Source organism: Puma concolor, chromosome B3 (assembly GCF_028749965.1).
Source record: "Puma concolor isolate L17-30 chromosome B3, mPumCon1.1.hap2, whole genome shotgun sequence".
Taxonomy (NCBI): domain Eukaryota; kingdom Metazoa; phylum Chordata; class Mammalia; order Carnivora; family Felidae; genus Puma; species Puma concolor.
In genome coordinates, this window is record NC_141672.1 from 98,498,027 (window position 1) to 98,520,471 (window position 22,445).

Consider the following 22,445-nt stretch of genomic DNA (forward strand, 5'->3'; position numbering starts at 1 on the left):
AAAGAACAAATATTTCATTTACAGTTGAAATGTGTTTCTTTGGTGATAAGATGCCATCCAGCACAATGCTGTCTCCTTTTTAAGCACTAAAAGATTTTTGCTAGATAAAATAAATAGCCCTGGAGGGTGTGTGGTAATTTAACTTCAAATCAGAATACATTCTCTGACATATTATAATATAAATATGAATAGAAAGAATGTAGGAGGGAAATGGTTTGGCCAGTTCTGTGAAATACCTTGTGGTGGTTTTTTTTTTAAAAATTTTTTTTTTCAACGTTTATTTATTTTTGGGACAGAGAGAGACAGAGCATGAACGGGCGAGGGGCAGAGAGAGAGGGAGACACAGAATCGGAAACAGGCTCCAGGCTCTGAGCCATCAGCCCAGAGCCCGACGCGGGGCTCGAACTCACGGACCGCGAGATCGTGACCTGGCTGAAGTCGGACGCTTAACCGACTGCGCCACCCAGGCGCCCCTTGGTGGTTTTAATGCATGTCCAAAACTTCTATGATTCTCCCCGCCTCCTCCCCCCTTTGGTGGATCCTAATTACCCTCCCTGGAGTCTGGGCTGTATTTAGTGAGGCTTCTAACAATAGAATGTGGTAGGAATGATGGAGAGTAAATATCAAATGTACATCATAAAATGACATAATTTTCCCCTTATTCTCACTGTCCCTTGGATCACTCTCTCAGCTAACATGTTGTCAGGATATTCAAGCAACTCTATGGAAAGGTCCACGTGATTAGGAGCTAAGGTCTTCTGCCAATAGCCCTTGAAGAGCTGAAGCCACCTCATTTGAGGATGCCATTTTAGAGATGGATCCTCCAGTCCCAGCTGACATCTTAACTGCACCCTCATGAGATACCCTGCAGCAGACCCATACAGTTCAGCCAGTCTTGAATCCTGACTCACAGGTCCTCAGGCACAATAAATGCTTATTGTTCTTAAGCCACCAAGTTTTGTGATGACTTGTTACATAACACCTGTCAAAATACATCCTGATGGAGGGAGGTGGCAACACCACAGCCACATCTGGTTTCCAGAGGCAGCAGTGCCTTGCTTCCAGCAGCAGCATCCAGTGGCGAGAAGCAGAGGGACCAAGGTCTGTGCCGGGTGCTGGTGGCAGTGGTGCCTCCATAGTAAAGTGCTGTGGTCTGATTTTGGATTTTGTCATGACTCCATAATATCTAAACTTAGTTTTCCATTTTCTGAGACAGATCTAGTATCCTTTTACAAAATCCTTTTCTGCTTAGATTACCAGTTAATTGCTTCCTCTTGCACACAAACTGAAAACCCTGACTGATGCAGGCAGATACTACCTCTCTTTTATAGATGAGAACATTGAGGACCAAAGTTGCTAAATGATACGTCATTAGATTCAAGTAGCAAGTGATAGAATTGAAATAAATTGACTAGTACAGATTAAGTGAAGCAAACAAACATTTAAATTTAACATTTAAAAGATAAAGGGCTTAGGGGCCTCTGGGTGGCTCAGTCAATTAAGTGTCTGACTCTTGATTTTGGCTCAGGTCATGGTCTCATAGTTGGTTCAGTTCATGAGACTGAGCCTCAAATCAGGCTCTGTGCTGACAGTGCAGAGCCTGCTTGGGATTCCCTGTGTCCCTATCTCTCTGCTCCTCCCCCACTTTCTCTCTTTCTCTCTCTCTCAAAATAAATAAATAAATTAAAAAAAAAAGATAAGGGGCTCTATATACTAAAAAAAAAGGAGAAAGAAAAATATTTTTCAGCTGTTTCTCCCAGCGCTGTTGGATGCGGTGACAATGGTAGAGTCCCCTGAACGCAGTTCTCAGTAGCAGAACCTGGAGGCATGTGTTCCCAGAGGAGGAACAACACCTGCTTCTTCCAGTGCAAACCTGCCCACCTTCAATAGTTCGAGGACTAATTGTTTAATGAGTTTATCTATGTACAGTAGGTTAGGTAAACTAGATTACGTTTATATGAAATTCTGCCCAGGTAGTGAATCAAAATCCTGGCAGAGCAGCGTGCCGCTATTGATCTCATAGACGCCACAGCGTGTCCCCCATGTTGGCTTTAGAGGGAGAACATGAGCTTTAGCAGGGCTTCTCTGCACATGCATGGTACGGAAAATCTTCTATACCTTCTGTAGTGCTTTTCAGGTTGTCCTTTAAAGAGTTTTTGATTAGACAGTTTTTTTTTTACTTGATAAGCTCTTCCCTCTGGACACACAGGCCTTGTCAAGGTCCAGGCCAGAAACCTGGGTCTCTCAGCCGTGTGCTGAGGGTGGCAGATCCCTCTGTCCCCAGTGTCCATAAGCACTAGACTTTGTCATTTTGGTGCTGCGGATTGATTGATCCAGTGGCTACATTTGCTAATTAACATGAGTCTTTTTCCTTATTTAAAAGGAGTCCCTCTTGCTGAAAGTAGATGATTACTATCACTGTAGTGTTCTGAAAGTATTAAGTTTGTGCTGAAACCCATTGCCTTTTCGTACAAATGACATTTGTTCTTTCTGTGAAAAAGCATTACCCTGGAGTGTGTTTGTACAACAGACCCTTACAATGGTGAAGCGTTGTTTTTGTTTTTGTTTTTGTTTTTACCATATCATTATTTTTAATGTCCAGAATTTATAATACAAGGGCCAGAGATTTCTCCCCAATTCAAGTTTATAAATTTTTGATTGGCTTGTGAGGCCAGTAGGGATACTTCTTTTTGTCTAATTTGGTTTCTGGGAAGACTTCATTCAGGTCCTCAATGCTCATCTGATCAAATGGAATTATGTTCTTCATCTTCTCCAGCTCTTTTTCATATAATGCAATCCTGGCCTTTGAGAGAGACAAAAACTCAGCACAACTTTTCACATCTTCTTTTTCTTCAGCATCCACCTGGACAGTATATTTATCCTATGGCACAGGAACCTTCAGGACATTAAACTTCTTCTCAAAGTCCTGTACCAAGCCAGCCTTTGTCACATTGAGCTTGTAGTCAATTGACCAGGTAGATAGCAGGTGGATTCTCAGGGAGAGTAGCCAACCCGGAGGTGAGGGTCTTATTCTAGGATTTCAGAGAGTTAGCAATGGCCTTCTGGCCTTTCTTTTTAAACCAGCTTTTCATGCTGGCTTTCTGCCCTGATCCAACATTATAGCAATGAACCCCTAACTGCTACAAAATGGACCATGTCCTTCCAAACTTCCTTGATATTGTACAGACACTTCTTCCTGCAAATGCTTTTTTCTGTGCCATCTGTGCCTCCCACACATTTCAATCAATTTGCCTCTTCTTACTTTGAAATCCAGTTTTAGTGATGATTCCTCTTTGTGTCCTTATCTGAGCCCTCAGGAAGAGGTAATTATTTTCATCCACTCCTAATGCTCTCCCAGGGTTCTGTTTCTATCCATGATAAAATGCTTATTAAGCTTATTTACCTTTCTGAACAATCCTACCCAAGGATTGACTCCAGACTCTGCCTAACTAATGGTGAGTACTGAAAAATGAGGGGCTTGGGACAAAATCTACTTAGTGAACAAGATCCCAGTGCTTCAATGCCATCAGCTGTACGAATAATGTCAGCTAGGTATATAACCTCATGTAGGACACTAGAAACATTTCTCAAAATAAAATTGAATGTCCAAAATCTGTAAAAAACTTATCAAACTCAACACCCAAAAACCAAATATTCCAGTGAAGAAATGGGCAAAAGACATGAATAGACACTTCTCCAAAGAAGACATCCACATGGCCAACCAACACATGAAAAAATGCTCAATGTTGCTCATCATCACAGAAATAAAAATCAAAACCACAGTGAGATACCACCTCACACCTGTGAGAATGGCTAACATTAACAACTCAGGCAACAACAGATGTTGGTGAAGATGCAGAGAAAGAGGATCTTTTGTGCACTGCTGGTGGGAATGCAAGCTGGTACAGCCACTCTGGAAAACAGTATGGAGGTTCCTCAAAAAATTACAATAGAACTACTCTATGACCCAGCAATTGCACTACTAGGCATTTATCCAAGGGATACAGGTATGCTGTTTCAAAGGGACATATGCACCCCAATGTTTATAGCAGCACTACCAACAATAGCCAAAGTATGGAAAGAGCCCAGATGTCCATTGATGGATGAATGGATAAAGAAGATGTGGTACATATATACAATGGAGTATTACTTGGCAATCAAAAAGAATGAAATCTTGCCATTTGCAATGTGGATGGAACTAGAGGATATTATTCTAAGTGAAATTAGTCAGTCAGAGAGAGACAAATGTCATATGACTTCACTCATATGAGGACTTTTTTTTTTTTCAACGTTTATTTATTTTTGGGACAGAGAGAGACAGAGCATGAACGGGGGAGGGGCAGAGAGAGAGGGAGACACAGAATCGGAAACAGGCTCCAGGCTCTGAGCCATCAGCCCAGAGCCGGACACGGGGCTCGAACTCACGGACCGCGAGATCGTGACTTGGCTGAAGTCGGACGCTTAACCGACTGCGCCACCCAGGTGTCCCTCATATGAGGACTTTAAGACACAGAACAGATGAACATAAGGGAAGGGAAGCAAAAATAAAATAAAAACAAGGAGGGGGGATAAAACATAAGAGACTCTTAAATATGGAGAACAAACAGAGGGTTACTGGAGGGGTTGTAGAAGGGGGGATGGGCTAAATGGGTAAGGGGCATTAGGGAATCTGTTCCTGAAATCATTGTTTCACTATATGCTAACTAATTTGGATGTAAATTAAATTTTTTTTTTTTCCAACGTTTATTTATTTTTGGGACAGAGAGAGACAGAGCATGAACGGGCGAGGGGCAGAGAGAGAGGGAGACACAGAATCGGAAACAGGCTCCAGGCTCTGAGCCATCAGCCCAGAGCCCGACGCGGGGCTCGAACTCACGGACCGCGAGATCGTGACCTGGCTGAAGTCGGACGCTTAACCGACTGCGCCACCCAGGCGCCCCATAATTTGGATGTAAATTAAAAAAAATAAAATTTAAATAAAATAAAATTGAGTGATTCTAAAAAAGACCTCAAGAAAATGACATTTGCAAGTTTCTCAAGTAAATCGGTGAGTACTCATCTGACTGTGAATGCCACTACTGACAAATCCAACCCTTACACAAAGATTGTCCACTTAGATTTTAGTATCTTTCATTTTTTAATGAAAAATAAAGGATTGCCAGAGTTTTGTAGAAAACCTCCAACATGAAAGAGATTAAAACATACCGATTAGAAAAGGGAAAAGGAAGAAGTAGAGACAATTCAGGGAACAGAATAAAATATCAATTCTCAGAGATAGGAAGAACTTAATCCATTAAGGAAGACTAAGAGTCTATATTTAAAAAAAGAAACAGAATGAAAACGTTCTTTTAAATTAAAACTGTACTAAAAGTATGCATATTAATTCCAGTATAGTTAGCATATAATGTTATATTAGTTTCAGGTGTGCAATATAGTGATTCAGCAGTCCTATACATTACTCACTACTCATCTTCTTAAGTGTATTCTTAATCCTCATCACCTATTTTACCCATCTCTCCATTCACCTCCCCTCTGGCTACCATCAGTTTGCTGTCTATAGTTAAGAGTCTGTTTCATGGTTTATCTCTTTTGTTTGTTTGTTTTGTTTTGTAAATTCCACCTATGAGTGAAATCATATGGTTGTTTGTCTTTCTGACTGGCTTGTTTCACTCATGTTTTGCAAATTTCATTCTTTTTTAAAGATTTTATTTTATTTTTTAATGTTTATTTAGTTTGGAGAGAGAGAGCAAGGGAGCTGGGGAGGGGCAGAGAGAGAGACTCCCAAGCAGGCTCCATGCCATCAGTGCAGAGTTCGATGTAGGGCTTAAACTGACAAACTGTGAGATCATGACCTGAGCCGAAATCAAGAATCAGACGCTCAACTGACTGAGCCATCCAGGTGCCCCAGATTTTATGTCTAAGTAATGCTATCTATATCTATATCTATATCTATATCTATATCTATATCTATATATCTCAACATCTTTATTCAGTCATCTATCAATGGGCAGAGACTGTTTCTACAATTTGGCTATGGTAAATAATGCTACAATACACATATGGGTGCATATATCCTTTTGAATTAGTGTTTTTGTCATCTTTGGGTAAATACGCAGTAGTGGAATTACTAGATCATAGAGTAGTTCTATTTTTATTTTTTTCAGTTACCTCCATACTGTTTTGTACAATGGCTATAGCATTTGCATTTACTAACAGTGCACAAGGGTTCTTTTTTCTCCACATCCTTTCCAACACTTTTTGGAACACAAGAGTGTTCTTAATTTAGCCATTTTAACAGGTATGATGTTATGTCTCATTGTGGTTTTGGTTTGCATTTCCCTGATGGTGAGTGATGTTGAGCATCTTTTCATGTGTCTGTTGGCCATCTGATTGTCTTTGGAGAAATTTCTGTTCATGTCTTCTGCCCATTTTTAATTGGATTATTATTATTATTATTATCATTATTATTATTATTTTGATTATTATTTTGATGTTGAGTTGTGTAAGTTTTTTATATATTTTGGATACTAACCCTTTATTGGATATGTCATTTGAAAATATCTTCTCCCATTCCATTCTCCTCTCCCTCTAGTGTTTAGGTATATGGTGTCATACTTTATTTACATCCTTTTATTTTGTGAATCCCTAGACTTATTTTTACATATACACTTAATTTTATTGTGTTTGTGCTTCCAACTTTTCTTATTCCTACTTACCATCTCTCCTTTCTACTCAGAGTCCCTTTTAATATTTCTCATAGGGCTGGTCTAGTGGTAATGAAATCCTTTAACTTTTGTTTGTCTGGGAAACTCTTTGTCCTTCTATCTGAATGATAGCCTTGTTAGATAGAGTATTCTTATTCTTGATTGCAGGTGTTTTGTGTATGTGTGTGTATGAGTGTGTGTGTGTGTGTGTGTGTGTGTGTGTGTGTGTGTGTGTTTTCTTTCTTTTTTTCCTAGTGCTTTGAATATGTCAAGCCATTCTTTTCTGGCCTGCAAAGTTTCCAGTGGAAAATTAGCTGATGACCTTATGGGGTTTCCCTTGTATGTAACTGTTTTCTCTTGCTGCTTTTAAAATTCTCTTTATCACTACTTTTTGCCATTTTAATTACTTTGTGACTTGGTGTGAACCTCCTTGGGTTGATTTTGTTGGAGGCTGTCTGTGCCTCCTGGATCTGGATTTCTGTTTCTCTCCCCAGATTCAGGAAGTTTGCAGCCATTATTTCTTCAAATAAATTTTCTTACCCCTTTTTTGTGTCTTCTCCTGGAAACCCTATAATGCAAATGTTATTGTGCTTGATGTTGGCACTGAGTTCCCTCGGTCTAATTTCATTTTTATTTTATTTGTTTCTCTCTCCTGTTCAGTTTGATGGTTTTCCATTACTTTGTCCTCAAGGTCTTGTATCTGTTCTTCTGCTTCTTTAGTCTACTATTTATTCCACCTAGTGTATCTTTAATTTGAGTTATTTACATATGATTGGTTATTTTTTGTTTTGTATCACTTTTTGAAGGTCTCACTGAAGTCTTCCACTCTTCTCCAGTCCAGTGAGTCTCTTTATAACCATTACTTTAAATTATATATCAGGCATATTACACTTCTCCATTTCATTTAGCTCTCTTGTTGTGATTTTGTCCTGTTCTTTGATTTGAGACATATTCCTGTTTCCTTATTTTGTCTAACCCTCTGTGCCTGTTTCTATGTGTTAGGAAAGTCAGATACATCTCCTCCTCTTGCAAGTAGTGGCATTATGAAGAAGAGGTCCTGTATTATTCTGCAGTCTTCTGTTCAACAGACCCTGGTTCTTCAGTGGTGTCCTCTATTTGTGATGTGTGCACTCTGATGTTTTGGCTGACCTGCTTTTGCCTTCAATCCAGTCATCTGCAATAACTTTCTCTGTATATTGTGGGCAGGGTTTGGTCCCTGTGTTGTTAGTTGGCCAGTTTGGAGCCACTTTGGGCTTGAGTTGAGTCAGACCAGGTGTTTACCAGAGATCCAATAATACTGGACTACAGAGCACTTTCCCTGTGTTATGCTGTGAGAAGCTTTCATTGGTGGGCAGGGCCTACAGTCAGACCAGACCAGATGTCTTCCCCCAGACCACTGCTGGGGCCACTGTTGGACTGGTATGTGTGTGGTTATCCTCCCCTCACCCCAGAGCAGAAGTGTCTTCAGAGTGGTGCTGGCTCTTTTGGAGATACTTGCGCTCTGCCAGGCTTGTGACACCAATTTGGATAGGCTTTGGCCAAGGATGTATTAGAGCAGGCAGGTCCACTGGAGAGTATAGAGGTGGAACATGTGTGTTAACAAGGTTTATGCATGTCTGTTGTGGGAGGAGATCTGGAGCTTCTTTAGAAAACTCTTGCTACAAGAATGTAGGGGGTGAGTCCCCAGTAGAATGCAGAGACCAGTTGTGGGATACCTTCAAGGTCCACGATGGTCTGCTGTGGGAGGGGTCTTACAGTCCCCCTGAGTGAGGTTTCCCATGTTGGAGTGGATGCGGTGCACTGTTAACAAATTAGGTGGATAGTATTGGTATTGCGCTTGTTCCTGCAGGTGTCCCTGTGTCTAGGCTGAGGCAAATGGAACTGGGGGAGGCAAATGGAACTGGCCAGCTCCTTTGTTGCTGGAGAAGAATCCTAAAGAGGCATGCCCCTCCAACATGTGCTCTGAGGTTTGTAAATAAATCTTCTTCCCGTACACCCCTGGCATTTGTCAGATGGCTGATACTATGCTGTATCTTGGTGGGGCTGTTTATTGTGCTGTCTCTTTAAGGGCAGTAACTCAGATTCCTATTGATCTCCAACCTCTAGATAGCCAAGCTAACTGATATTTAAAGTTCCAGTTGTTAAGCCTTGCTGATTGTCAGAACTCACAAAATTAAGCCGTATGGTTTCAAAGCCAAATGTTATGAGGATTTGTCTCCCCTGTGCAGGTTCTCTGTGCCTGGCGTGCTTGGTTTGAGTGTCTCTCTCCCCTCTCTGTGCCTGCAATGACCCTACACCCTGTGGACAGTCACATAGCTCCTTTTAGCTCCTGAATGTGTATCTCTGCCCTTCCTACTTTCTTTGATGTGGCCTCTTCTCTACATTTTGTTCTGGAGAATCTATTCTATTCTGCCAGTCTTCAGCTTGTTTTCTGACTTATTTACACTGATGTGGGTGTTGTTTAGTTGTATCTATGGGACAAGATGAGCTTAGGATCTTCCTACTCTTCCATCTTCCCCAAAAGTCCTAAAATGTATATGTTTTAATGGAAAGGTTGAAAAATAAAGCTAAGTCAATCTTTCTGAAAGTAAATGACAAAGAGATTAACAATGGGAAAGAAAAGAAAACTAGAAGTTAATCTAGGAGTTCCAACACACTACTCGTCATTCTGAAAAGAACAGTGGAAAGTTAGAGTGGAAATGATAGATCAAAGAAATAACAGAAGGAAATCTAACAGAAATAAAGGACATATCTCTTGAGGGGGGGGGGAGATAGGGAGGGAGGCAAACCATAAGAGACTCTTAAAAACTGAGAATAAACTGAGGGTTGATGGGGGGTGGGAGGGAGGGGAAAGTGGGTGATGGGCATTGGGGAGGGCACCTGTTGGGATCAGCACTGGTGTTGTATGGAAACCAATTTGACAGTAAATTTCATATTAAAAAAAAAGGACATACGTCTTATATCAAAAAGTCTACTGGCTGTGTGGGAAAGTAAAAATAAAATCCTGTATGCAAAGCTTTATTGCAGCTTTATTCATAAAAGGAAATAACTCAAATATCCTTCAACTAGTGAATATACAAACTCTGATATAGCCATATATACATCTAGGGAAACACTCAATATTATAAACATTTTCCCAAACTACAGTATTGATGTAATCCCAATCAAATTTGCATGAGTATTTCCAAGTATATTGGTAAACTGATTCTAAAAATTATGTAAAAAGACAAAGGAACTAGGATTCAGCAATTGTGAAAAAGAACAAATTTGGAGGATGCAGACTCTCTGGTTTCAAAACTTATTATCAAACTACAGTAACATACTATACTATAATGGTAGTGGTGAAAAGAAAGACAGAGATATCAGTGAAATGAAGTAGAGGGTAGTGACACAGACCTGTACATACACAGTCAATTGATTTGTTTTTAAAGGTACAAAGACAATTAAATGGAGAAATTAGACAAAAGATAATTAAATGGCTGACCTTCTTTTACCTTCAGTCCAGTCATATCTTTCTCTATGTATTGTGGGCAGGGTTTGGTCCCTGTGTTGTTAGTTGGCCAGTTTGGAGCCACTTTGGGCTTGAGTTGAGTCAGACCAGGTGTTTACCAGAGATCCAAGAGTAATGGACTACTTTTCATTAAATGGTCTTGGAACTATTGTCATCCATATGTTAAATGAATAAATGAATGAATGAGTGAATGTGTAGGTAAATGAATAGGTGAGTTAACTTCAACCCATACTTTGTACTTTAAAGTTTCTAGATATGACACAAAAGCATGATCCAGAAAAGAAAAAAGATAGAAAAGTTGAATATCATCAAAATTAAGCACTTAATGGTTGGGAAAAAATCGTGTGAAAAAAGAAAATTGAACAGATAGCCAATTGTGTGTGGGGAGTGTGTATGTGTGGGGTGTGTATGTGTGCATGCTTTTCTGAACTGAAATGAAGTTGAAGATCCTTGGGTGACTTTTAAAGAAGTTACAAGCCTGTGAAACTAGAAGCTTAAAAAAATGATGGCAGATTTTTGATTATAGTAGTGCCATTGCACAACCTTTAATATAATATTTTAGGTGAAAAGGTATTATTTAGACAGGTTATTTTTCTAACACTTGATTTCAAGGTCAAATATATTTTTTTCTTCCTGTTTTAGAAGTGCCTACAGTGTAAGAAAAATGAGAAAAGACAAGTAAATATATTTTTATGATAGAATTCTTGAGCTTAAAAATGACAGATATTGAAGCAATTTGAAGTTCTTACTATAGCAGTGACCAAACCTAGTTATTTCTAAGTTCTAAATGCTTCATGCAAAAGCAAAATAATTACCTGAGACAGTGTTATAGAATGAATGACCCAGATACAGTTTGGATTTTGCTGTCTCCTTGTGTATTCTGCTCAGCTGTCTATATAAATGATTGTAACATTGTGTACTTAATCATCAGCAAATGGAAGTTTCCAGAAGAAAAACTGTCCCATAGATTTTAGCACACTCTGACATGAAAGGAAGGTTAAGTCTCAGAACTTAATTATATTAACATCCCAGGAAGGGTCAAGGAACAGAGTAATCTATAGTTAGTATCCTCGTACTATATATGTTATTTTGAGACCATCAATTCATAAACTGAACTCCAGTTTATAACAGCAACAATACCTTATGTTTGGATAGTGTTTCTTCAACAAACTCCATACATATATATTTTTTAATGTACCATTTTGTTATGCAATAGTTTTATTTTTTCTTCATTTTTAATTATTTTATGTGAGTTGGCACACAATGTTACATTAGTTTCAGGTGTATGACATACTGATTTCACAACTCTGTATGTTATGCTCGTCACAAATGTAGCTACCATCTGTCACCATACAACACTATTACAATGTCACTGACTATATTCCCCATGCTGTGCCTTTTATTTCCATGACTTTTTCATTCCGTACCTGGAAGTCTGTATCTCCCAGTCTCCTTCACCCATTTTGCCCATCACCCTACCCTTCCTTCTGGCAACCATCAGGACTGATTCTGCTTTTTGTTTGTTTATTCATTTGTTTTGCTTTTTATTTTTTTAATGTAATTTATTGTCAAATTGGCTAACAGACAGTGTTTACAGTGTGCTCTTGGTTTTGGGGGTGGATTCCTGTGGTTCATCGCTTATATACAACACCCAGTGCTCATCCCAACAAGTGCCTTCCTCAACACCATTTTGCTTTTTAGATTCCACATATGAATGAAATCATATGGTATTTGTCTGTCTCAGTATGATTTATATCTCTTAGCATAATACCCGTAGGTCCATCCATTTTGTCACAAATAATAAGATCTCATTCTTTTCTAACACCATATCCAAAAATAAACTCAAAACAGATTAAAGATCTAAATGTGAGACCTGAAACCATAAAAATCTTGAGGGGAACACGGGCAGTAATTTCTTTGACATTGGCTGTAGCAACATTTTCCTAGATATTCATAAGGTAAGGAAAACAAAAGCATAAACTATTGGGACTACATCAGAATAAAAAGCTTCTATGCAATGAAGGAAACCATCAACAAAACAAAAGGCAACCTACTGAACAGAAGATATTTGTAAATGATACATCACATGTGTATTTTAACTGATATGATGTAAGGTGAAAGGATATGACTTTGAAATCATTTGCTTTTGACTTTGCATTGCATTTGGCAATTCTGCATAATGTCATTTTGAAGTGAATCCTAGCTTTCATCCTAAGCAGTTGTTTCCTTTGAATTGTCTTTCATGTTTTGATCCCTTTATTTGAATCCAGTTCAATCTATGGATAATATATACTTCCCTCAGTTCTCAACCTTCCATCCTCGGAAAGAATCCAGATCACTTTCCATTTTCCCCACTCTCATCTGTTGATTAATTTCACTCTCTCTGGTTCGTCAGTCTTCTCTACTCCCACCTCATGATGATGCCCTGTTTTGTTTTAGGTTTCTCTTCCACTCTACTATTTACCTCTTTTTCCCCATTCTTTTCCCTTTAATGGCACATGTCAAAATTGTGATTACACATCCATTTGCTTATTTACTTATTTTTCCCCATTGGGTTATTGTAAGATGCATGATGGTAGTGACTCAATCAGATTCTTTCACTACTATACCCAGAGTGCTTAGGACATAGTAGATGCTTAATAAAATTTGTTGAATAATAAAATAAATAACTAAACTTATCTTACCGGTTAACCATGTATAAAAAATATTAAAGTTAGTTCCTAATTCAAATCTTAAAAATAAATTCTAAATGAATTAAAAATTTAGAAGTTAATAGAATGAAACTGCAAAATTTTCTGAGTAAATATTAAAAAAATTTCTTAATGTTTATTTTTGAGAGAGAGAGAGACAGAGCATGAGTGGGGGGAGGGCCAGAGAGAAAGGGAGACACAGAATCCAAAGCAGGCTCCAGGCTCTGAGCTCTCAGCACAGAGCCTGACATGGGGCTCGAACCTACGGACCACAAGATTATGACCTGACCCAAAGTCAGATGCCCAACTGACTAAGCTGCTCAGGTGCCCCTCTGAGTAAGTATTTTAAAACTTTGGTGTGGCATTTCTTTGTCATATTTCTTCCTCCTCCACGTCTTCTACTTTTTCATCTCTTCCTCCTGTCTATACTTGTCTTTTTTTCTGTTCTGTTTTTGTAATAGAAACATACAAATCATACACAGTTATTGCCTTTAAAAAATACAAAAATACTATCAAGAAAATGAAAGGTCATTTGTATTCCATCCACCCATTTACCCCATACAAACCCTGTTTTTCATTTGAGAAAAGCAGTCTGTGTACGGGCCAGAAGCTGAAATCATCTACAAAAATACTGATAAATTTTACTGTGTATAATTTAAAATAAACTATGCATCAGACCCATTGTAAGCAAATTTAAAAGGCAAGTGACAAACTTAGAAAAATACTTTCAAGTCATGTTAAAACCATTATGATCTGTGGTGGACTAAATATGGCAGCGTATTCTTTGTCACCCCTCCATTGAGAGATAGTTTATTTCTCACCATCTTGAATATGGCTCAACTCTGTGATTTCTTAACTAATAGAAGATAGCAGAAGTTTTGCTCTGCCATTTGGACCTAAGCCTATGAAGGTCTGATAGCTTCCACTTGTGCACTTTGGGGAGTACTGAGCTTCTATGGAAAAAGTGTAATTACTATGCCAGAGAGATGCATGAAGAGACCACCTGGAGAAACCATGTGGAAAGGAGAGGCTCTGAGATCTGATTCTACAATGAGAAGAAGAGAGGGCCAATTCCAGACTCTAACGAAATGACTCCAACTTGGGACAACATCTGATGGCATCCTCATGAGGTATCCAAAGCAAAGCAGTAGAATTATCCTGCTAAGCCCAGTCAACCTCAAAGTCACGGCCATAAAAAAATGATTGACATTTAAGGCAGTAATCAACAACTGAAATGGAATTAGTAGCCATCTTAGTCTACTTGGGCTCCTATAAAAAATACCGTAGCCTGGGTGGCTTATAAACAATATTTATTTCTCACAGTTCTGGAGGCTGAGAGATCCAAGATCATGGTGCTAGCATATTTTGATGCCAGATGAGGGTGCACTTCCTGATTCATAAACTGTGCCTTCTAGCTGTAACCTCACGTGGTGGAAAGTGTTAGCAAAGTGTGGGGTCTCTTTTATGAGGACAAATTCCATTCATGAATTGCACCCTTATGACCTAATCAGCCTCCTGAAGACCACTGATTTGGGCATTAAGCTTCAGTGTATGAATTTTAGAAGGACACAAACATTCAGTCCATAGCAGTAGCTAAAAATACTATTGAATGAAAAATGTGAAATATGTGGCTTTCGCCTTGGGACTGGATTGGGGCCAAAGCTTTATTGACCTCAAGGATATTGTAAAAGTTAGTCTGATCATAAACTGAATTGTATCCTCACACACAGCACAGTGTTAAGAAAATGGTATAGTTGCTGAATAAATATCAGATAAGTAAACAAATGAGGTCTTATAAACAAGTAAAACAAATGGGCAAAATGAATAAATAGGCATTTTATCCAGAGCATAAATATCCAGTACATAAATAAAAACTTGCTCAGTGTCATGAATATTTAAAGAAATGAGAATTGGAATAGTATCCTGGCTGGGTGTTTGTTTTGCCTATTAAATTGATCAAAATAAAATATAATGGTACTAGGAAGGCACATGCTGTTATATTTGCCAGTGTGAGTGAACGCTGATTAGATGTTTTTGGAGGGCAGTTAGCAATATGCATTAAATGCCTCAAAAATTCATATGCTCTTGGGGCACCTGGGTGGGTCATTTGGTTAAGTAAGCATCCGACTTCAGTTCAGATCATGATCTCGTGGTTTGTGGATTCAAGCCTGGCATCTGGCTCTGTGCTGATAGCTCGGAGCCTGGAGCCTGCTTTGGATTCTCTGTCTCCCTGTGGTTCTCTGCTCCTCCCCCACTCACGCTGTGTCTCTCTCTTTCTCACTCTCAAAAATAAAAATAAACATTAAAAAAGTAAATTAAATTAAAACAAGAAATTTAAAAAAATTCATATAAGGACACTTGGGTGGCTCAGTTGATTCAGCTTCTGACTTTGGCTTATGTCACGATCTCATGGTTCATGGTTTGAGCCCCGTGTTGGATTCTGTGCTCTGTGCAGAGCCTGGAGCCTGCTTTGGATTCTGTGTCTTCCTCTCTTTCTGCTCCTACCCCACTTGCACTCTGTCTCTCTCTCTCTCTCAAAAAATAAATGAACATCAAAAAAGAAATTAAAAATGCTTATGCTCTTTGACTCAGTAATTTAATTTTTAAAAAAATTTCCTGAGAGAAAAATTAAGGATTACACAAATTTTTAGCCATAAAGATTATCTCAATGAAGGATTTTTTATCGTAATTAAAACTTTATGATTATCTAACTTGAGGTGAATTAAGTTGTGGTATAGCAAAAATGGTGTTGTGAAATTATATTTATTGGCTTGAAAAGATGATCCTGGTACATTTCTGAGTAAAAAAAGCAGGCCACATAATGACGTGTTTGGCATGATCCCATTATTATTGAAATAATTATACAATATATAATATAAAGTAAATTATACTATTATATATAATTTTAAACTTTTTCATGTATATGAAGTAGATCATATCATATGCCACATATATGACATATGTATATGATACATGTCATGATATGCAATATATTTCATATATATATATGAAAAAAGCCTGAGAAAGCATCCAAGCGAGTGTTAGCAGGTAAACTGAGCAGTGTAAGTGAGACTAGAGAAGCATGCAGGTGTCATTCAGGACTTTTAGTTCCTAATAGATATTTGGTTGTTTTCCCAACAGCAGGATGGAACCATGTAAAATTTTCAAGCATATTTACAGTAAGATCTGGTTGTAAAGATTGCAATGAGGAATATTTTGGAGGTGAGCAAAAGAAACAGCTGAAACATAGTGACTAAGAATTTGGACCCCAGAGCAAGACAGTCTGCAGTTGAACCTACACTACCCAATTTAACAGCCATGTAACCTTGGGCAACATATGTAATCTCTCTGGGCCCCAAGTTTCCTCATCTATAAAATGATGATGATAATAGTGCTTACCTCCCAGGAAGGTTATGAAGATTAAGTAATGCAGTATAAAATGTTCAGAATAGGACGTCACACCTACTAAGCTCTATATGTTGTTGTAATCCTGCTTTTAAAAAGAGGCTTGCGGAGATTAAGTAACTTGCTGAAGGCCATGCAACTGTAATTTTGAAGTAGTCATGTAGCTTCAGTTGAAGATAAGGTGGAATGATAGCATGTTCCCTGGGTTATAGTATGGCATACTACATCACCAGTTAGTATCCCAAAGGAAGAACAACTCTAGCTGTCAAAAATGTGATAATAAATAAATCATGATGGTACTTGCATATGCATAAGGTAGGTAAAATGTGAGTGGAGTTATATTTTTTTTATTTGAGATGACTGTAAATATTATATATTTTTCATCAAGGTAAAAAGTAAGTATAAAGACAAACTAAGTGTATCCTCGCGTGTTTTACCTAATCCATCTGACTAACTCCTTCCAATGCAATGCCTCTCCTCCTTAAGTAGGGGGGAGGATGGACGGATTTAAAATGGGGAAAGAAACAGAGTGATGTATACTACTCCCGGTGGATTTAACCCCTCATCTGCCTAACTTTAAAGTTTATGCTTAGTCTATTGATTTACAGGCTTTCACTTCTGTTAAAATGCATCGCTGTTGTCAATTTGCAACTCTGGAGATAACATTGATGAGCAGCTCAAATCTCCTTGGTTACCACAAAGTGACACTGCCAGGAATGGTTTATTAACATGTCTGGCTGCTGACAAACTTGTCATGTGGGAAAAGTTAGGGGAGACCTACCCTTTGGGAGCTTTCAACCAGTTTATTTGTTCTAGCTCCCACTTCAACTTGTTATCTCCCTGAGAGCATACTTATTCCTAACTTTCCCCCTCCTAAATCCCATTTCATCGAAAAGGGCATTGGACCCATTGTATCTCATTAACCTGTGCTGATGAGTCAGTAATGCTGATTGGTTATCCCATGTTGTTGTGCATTCAAATACAACAATCAAGAAATGTTTAGGCTCTCATTATTCACTCAACAAAAATATGTAGTGAACATTTATAATATAATATATATTATATTTAGTGAACACCTTGAGGGAAAAAAAAAGCAGTAAACAATCTATAAGACCTTAGTTCTATGTTGTAGAATTTGATACATTTTGTTTCAAACTGATAGTGTGAACACCTAGGAAGAATTCCTCCCCAGTCAACTTCTTGTTCTAGTGCTTCTTTTTTCTTTCTCCCTTAGTACCGTTCTCTCTCTTTATTTCCATGTTTGTTATTAATTTTCCATTACGCATCATAGGAAAGGCCAGAGGTATTGAAGTTTTCTGTATCTGTTAGCAGTGGATTCAGTGGATTAAGGTATTTTTATCTGGTACACTAATTGATCACTGTGCTTACTGCCTTTATCTCTCCTCCTTAGAGGGTAATATTTTAATTCCCAAAACTTTATCAAGATCTTCCCAATTTAGACTATATTTCATTATTGATTAGTCCTTTCTTCTCTACTCATTTCCATATAACAGCTAAGCCTCACATTAATTTGGGTCTTTTATGGATCTAATGTATGTGCAAGAGTGCTATACTGTCATTTTTTTAAAACCCAGATTAAGAATGTATTGATGAAATTTCAGATATCCTAAGCCGGCCAAATAATGAGAAAGGTTCACATTCAAGAAAAGGAGTTCTGGGATGCCTGGGTGGTTGACTTAAGCATCCAAGTCTTGATTTCAGCTCAGATCATGATCTCACGGTTCATGGGTTCGAGCCCCACGTCAGGCTCTGTACTGGCAGTGTAGAGCCTGCTTGGGATTCTTGCTCTGCCTCTTTCTGCTGCTACCCTATTTGCATGCTCATGTGCACACACTCTCTCTTTCTCAAAATAAATGAACTTAAAAAAATTTTTTAAATGGTAAAAAAAATAAAATGAATCCAAATGGTTGAACCTCCTATGACATCTCTTGGAAACAAATAAAAGTAATGGTTGTAAAAGACCTAGTGAAGTTAAGAAGCCTCTGCTTCTTTTGTAGGATGATAGCACAGCAAAGGACCTGGAAAGATCATAAGACAAAAGTAGCTCTCTGCTGAGGGCAGTACTGCCCCTCGGGGGCATTTTGGTTGTGACCCCTAATGCCTAGGGTTGCTCCTGGCATTTAGTGCCAGGGGCCCAGTATACCCACAGCACAGTGCCTACCACTGCTTAGTATAAGCAACATAGTTGGTTGATTCATTTTCCAAGGGTAATGAAATGCATGGTGGAATAGTTTCCCCAAGGTCGTATGCCCAGTTGGTGCCTGAACTGGAGACAGAGCTTGGAACTCCATTCCAGGATTTTTCTCACCCGACTGACTTTTGTACATAAATGCTCTTTATACAGCCAAAGGAAAATTGTCCAATTCAAAAGATTCTTTAAGGTGTAATATTCTCATTCTCTTCAGATTATTCCCACACTCTGATTCTCAGTGACATTTCAAACTGCATAAGAAAATCACTCTCATTTTGCAGTTGTAACTTGTAAATTTTATTTTTGGAGGGGGGTGGTAAGTTTTGTTGTTATCCCTTCAAAAATGCTTTTATTAAACTTGATCTTTTGCTTTATTTCCCTACTCAATCCAAATAACTTTTGACCACTTTAGGAAATCAAACTTACTTTCAAATGCATATAATGTGCTGTTTTTAAGCATCGAAAGGAATGAACATGCAATTCTCATTCAGCATATTGAACTAACTCCAAGTGCATCATTTCCCAGGTGTTGTGTTGGGTTCATGGATGCAGAAGATATACTACCAAAGGAAAAGAAAAGCATGATCCTTCCTTCAGACATGTGAAAAAGTAAGTCCGATATACTGGTTATGGTGATATTATGGGATGCTATATGAATGTTGAGAAAGGCCACTTAAATCCCAATGTTGGCAGTCAGATAGGCCTTCTGGAAGGTTGATGTCCCAGTTGAGAATTGAGGGGTAGCAGGTGATAATCATACACGTGGTAGTAAGACAGAGGTTGGGGTAAGCAGAATAGGAGATAGAAATCTAGACAAAGAACAGGTTGGGTTATACAGGGAAATGTGTCGCAACTGTAGAAGAGCAAATAGCTTACTTTGGCAGAAACATAGATAAGCTTGTCTGTCAGTTGAGAAATGGAATGGAAGGGATAAAGAGGCAAAGACGAGACCCGACGAGACAGATAAGCCAGGCCAGAGAGTTTGAGTTCTATCTCGAGGGAAGTAAGTAACCATTGAATGGTTTTAAGAAGAGAATTGGTAATTACAGAAATAGAATTTTGAATAAACAGTTAGCTTCTAAAAATCAGAGCTTCATAGGATACACCCATTGGATGCAGTATATTCTTTTGACATTCTTGTTGAAATTCATCCTCACCACTCCCATCGATGTTGTATATGTGTTTCTCGTCCTAGAGTGAGTTTGGCTCAGATCCTATCCTTTTACTGTCAGTGACAAGCCCCTGTCTCCAACCAATACTTTTAATTAGTGCTCATCATTGCTGGGGACAGATGTTGTCGTAGTAAAGAATGAGGAGATGTTAGTTCAGAGTGCACAAGGACAGTGTCAAAGAGGGAGGACTTAAGGCATTATTATACATACAACACAATTAAATATTAATGAAAAATGGTACTTTTCCTGTCATTACCAGGCTTTTGTTTTGCAAAGACAAACTACTAGATGAAATAGTGGAAGATATATAGCATTATTTCTGTCTGAATGAATGTTGGAGATGTAGGTAACAGTATTTTTTAAAAAATGTGCTTCCACAAATTGCCAAAGGGTAGGTAGGTAAAAAGTGTCCACTGGATATACGTGCAATAATTAAAGAGATATTTTGAGTGCTGACCAAGGAATGTTGTTTTGTTTTTTTTTAAATGTGTAACAATAATAGCACTTTATTGACTTCTTTTCACATTAGATTAAAGTACCATCCTTACTCACGTGTTTACTTTGTAGGAGTTGTCGAATTTTGCATGCTGATATACAAGCAAAAACTCAGTTTGAGCCTCAATAAAGTAGAAGTAAAACATTCTTCAGAAGATTGACTATGAAAAAAGTAATAAACTTGGTAGGAGTGAAAGAGTAAAGGTTTTCTCAAGATAGAAGAGCTTTGTACTCATTTAAAATCAGATGGCAAGAAGACAGGTGGCAAGAGATTAAAGATATTGGAGAAGGGAAAAGAAATAGGACATTTGTTTTTTTCTGAGACAACATGAAGGAATGAAAGAAAATAAATTGAGACACGAGAACATAGAGGCAAATAGGTGAGAAACAGAAAATCATTATTTATACCTCCTCTGTTTTCTCAAAGAATTTGATTTTGAGGCAGCTTATAAAAAATGACACAGGAATAATGAAGTTAATAAACAGAAGGGAAAAAAAAAACCCTGAGGACTTAGGAGGAGGAAGCAAATATGATATCATGACGTCTAACATAGTTTGAAGACAGAGGGTCAAATTTGTCTCTGAAGCTTTTGACAGTCAAGGAAGAGGGCAAAGGTGATATGTGTCCAGTTATCTCTTGCTGCATAACAAGCCACCTCACACCAGTGACTTATAACATTACCAATCATTTATGATTGTTTCTCATGGATCTGTGAGGTGCTTGTAGTTCAGCAGGGATTTTCTGGCTCTTAGTCTCTCATGCATTTGTAGTCAGTGGCTGAGGTTTGAATCATCTAAAGACTTGCTCATTCACATATCTGGTGCCTGGGATAGGAAGACTCAACAACTGGGCTGGAATAGCTAAAGCTCCCCAGGTGTCTCCATCTCTGTGTGATCTCTCTAGCATGGCAGCTTCAGGGTACTTGGCACATGGCACATGGTCCAAAATGAAGCCAGCAGAATCTCTCTTCCCTTTATGACCTGGCCTTGGAAGTCACTCGGCATCACTTCCTCTGAAGTTCTTTAGAAGCAAGTATCTAAGCTGATCTATGTTCAAGTAGAGGGGAATTATACTTACCTTTTTAAAGAGAGGAAATGCCAAATAATTTGCAGCACGTTTTAAAACAACCACATGATGCAATAGATTCTCATTGTCAAAAAGGCAGCAGTGTGTCAGTTGTCCACGTTTACACCTGATGTTGTCCGTCTTTTGTTTTAAACATAGTAAGGGGGAAGATCACCAACTGTAAGAGTAGAGATAAAAAGAGCGTGACATTAAAGAGGAAGGTGTGTGTTTGGAATTTATCCAGATAGGAGCATGTGACCCCAACACAGTAGAGCTTTGCTTCTCAAAGCATGGTCTAGGACCAGTGGCATCTGCACACTTAGAGCTTGTTAGAAATGCAGAATCTTGGCCCCTGCCTCAGACCTACTGAATCAGAATTGCATCTTAGCAAGACCACAGGGGATTCCTATGCAGAATAAATTTTGAAAAGCACTGCTCAAGAGGTTAAATAGAGTTGTTGGGTCATGGGGGGAGGGACAGAATATTCCTGTGTATGCACTTAGAGTGGGCCATGCGTCTTCCTTCATGGGACAGTAACAGAATATGAGTGGGATAAAAAATTACTAAAGAGAAGTCATCTGAGTTTGAAAATTCCATGCATTCATTGACCTTTATAAATGGCATGGATGTGGGCGCCTGGGTGGCTCAGTTGGTTAAGCGGCTGACTTCAGCTCAGGTCATGATCTCACGGTTCGTGAGTTCGAGCCCCACATCGGGCTCTGTGCTAACTGCTTAGAGCCTGCAGCCTGCTTTGGATTCTGTGTCTCCCTCTCTCTCTGCCCCTCCCCTACTCATGCTCTGTCTCTCTTTCTCAAAATTGAATAAACATTACAATTGAATAAACATTAAAAAATTAAAAAATATATATAAATGGTATGGATGTGGGTATTTAGGTGGAATTGAAATGGAAATAAGATCTAAATAGATTGGGGGAGGAAGGGTGCAGTTATGGGGGATGAAGGCTGAAATAAGCCTTGGGAGCTGATATTACAGAAATACAAACAATGGTATCCAAATAAGTGGCAGGCAGAAAGGGAAAATACCAAGTTAGTTTTCAGAGATAGATAAATATTATTTTGGTGCACTGGAATTGTGTTAGATGGAATATTACTTAAAGCAAGTAAATTATTGACTGAGTCATTAACTTTGTTTTATAGAAATATCTGCAGTAATGATATTTATTATCCTGA

The 22,445-nt window shown here is 38.5% G+C and overlaps 1 long non-coding RNA gene across 3 annotated transcripts in view; it reads left to right on the forward strand.

Annotated features, from left to right (window-relative positions):
• LOC147580231 (uncharacterized) overlaps positions 1–22,445 on the forward strand; it is a 68,772-nt gene that overhangs the window by 4,771 nt on the left and 41,556 nt on the right. For all 3 annotated transcript variants that reach the window (XR_015252660.1, XR_015252662.1, XR_015252661.1), the window contains exons 2-3: positions 8,554–8,671; positions 19,049–19,131. This is a non-coding gene — a long non-coding RNA (uncharacterized LOC147580231). The remainder of the gene's footprint in view (positions 1–8,553; positions 8,672–19,048; positions 19,132–22,445) is intronic.